Source organism: Molossus molossus, unplaced genomic scaffold, assembly GCF_014108415.1.
Source record: "Molossus molossus isolate mMolMol1 unplaced genomic scaffold, mMolMol1.p scaffold_m16_p_6, whole genome shotgun sequence".
NCBI classification, from domain to species: Eukaryota; Metazoa; Chordata; class Mammalia; order Chiroptera; family Molossidae; genus Molossus; species Molossus molossus.
Genome location: NW_023425399.1, coordinates 63,494,877 through 63,497,056, shown reverse-complemented (window position 1 = coordinate 63,497,056; position 2,180 = coordinate 63,494,877).

Genomic DNA, 2,180 nt, shown 5'->3' with positions numbered 1-2,180 from the left:
CACCTGAGGATATTTTTCCATTGATTTTTTTAGAGACGGTGGGAGGGAGAGAGGGAGAGAGAGACACACATGGATTGGTTGCCTCCCACACAACCCTGACTGGATTGAACCTGAAACCCAGGTACGTGGCCTCATCAGAATTGAACCCAAGACCCTTTGTTCCCTGGCCTGATGCTCCAACTGCTGAGTCAAATGGGCCAGGGCTAGAGCCTATTCTCTTAACTATCATGATAGGCATGCCAATAACACAAAGAAGTTAGCTGAAGGCACATCTGGGACACTTAAGAATTTTTTTTCTTTTGGAAAGTTGTCATTTGCATATGATACTTGGGACTGATGCAGCTATCTTGTGAGTCACCTTGGAGTGGAGTACGGTGGAGTAGAAAGATGGAAGGCACTCAAGTTTTTGAGGACATCCTTGAGCAACTGAATTATCTAATCTTGGAACTGCTCTACCTCTGAAATGCTTTTCACGTGAGATAATGAATCCAATACTGTTTAATCTTCTTTAGTTAGGTCTCCTGTTACATGCAGCAAAAAGCACTCTCATTGATACACATACATAAAAGCATAAATCCAAGGTGAGACATACAACCTTTCTAGAGAGGCCAAATATTTGCACCATGTACAAGTTTTTTATTCAGTCAACAAATATTGAATGCCTTCCATATGCCAGGTACATAGCAAATTGTTGAACTGAACAGGTGGAGAAGGGCAGGTTTCTGCATTTATGGAGGTTATAATCGTGTGGTAAATGTGTTAATGAAAGTGGAGGTAGGCATATTTAGGGAAGCTATCATGAGGACTAATCTAGACTTGGAAGTTAGAGAAGGCCCTAATAGAATCTAACAAAAGAATGCAACCCAGATTCAAAGAATCCATGCCAGATCAGTTAATATCATCCACTTGTAAGTTTGTAGGTATTTAATTGGTGATATGCTTTGGTTTTAGTTGTATAAAAACTGTACCTACAGTGTTATATGTATAATAGTGTTGGGTTTATATTTAGGTAACTTCAAAATAAAATCATTTAAATGAACATTGAGAACCAGAATGTTTTTTCCCTTTAAAAGAGAAATACTGCAGCCAATTCTGGAGAAGCAAACTAAAATAAAATATAAAGCAAAGGAAAGGGAACCAGGGTATTTGGTGTCTATTTCTAGCTCACTGCTGGCAGCCCTCTGTGGTTTGAATTCCATAACTTGTAAAATATGATTCATAAGGAGTTGTAATGGAATATTTCAGAGTATGTAAATTAACAAGGGATACATTCTAAAAATCCCTGTAAAGCTGTGAAAGCTCTAGAAATTTTTCACAAGTTTATTATAGCAAAGAAAATGGGCAAAATAAAGGGGGTGGGTACAAGACATGACACATGAAAAGAAGGCAGGGAAGGGAAAAATCAGGAGGCAGTAAATGTCTGGCAAACTCCACAGCAGGAAACAGCGCTGTGCATATTATAGCTGTTACTGAATAAGTACTTGTTGGAATTTCCAGAGATGACCAAATATCAAAAAGGAAGTGATTTCTTTTTTTTAAGTTTTATTATGGAAAATTTCTGACTTGTACAAAAGTACCGGGAATAGTAATGAGAACTACCACGCAGCCTCAAGTCTCATGGCCAATCCTGTTTCATTTATATCTTCCATTCTCCATTATTCTGAAGCAAACTCCAGATATCATATTTTCACCCCTAAATAAGTCGGCAAACGTCTCTAAAGCAAAAAGAATGGAAACCAAGGCATTTTAACTATGCCTAGCTCACCCCGTGGTAGCCCTCTGTGTCTTAAATTCCATAATTTGTAAAATATGATTTATAGGAGATTGAAACGGAACTTTTTTAAAGCAACCACGGTAAAAACAAACAAACAAACAAACAACCGAGGTGATTAAATCCTAATGAGGCTCTCCAGAAGGGAATCTCACCCCATAAACGCAGGTACGTGTTTCACTCCCTAAAGGCCCAGGGCGCCACTCAGGGATGCTTCTTTTCAAGGCTGAGACCCTGGCGCAGCTGGCAAGACCGGCCTTTCAGGGCCCGAGCTGGTCCTCGCCCCGCCCCTCTCCCAAGCACATTTCCGCCCACTGGGCCCCAGCAGCCCTCGCGCGCTCTCGCGAGCCACAGCTGCCTCGGCGTAGGCTCCGGCTCGCTACCCCGGACGTGCTAGGCCTGGCTCGGG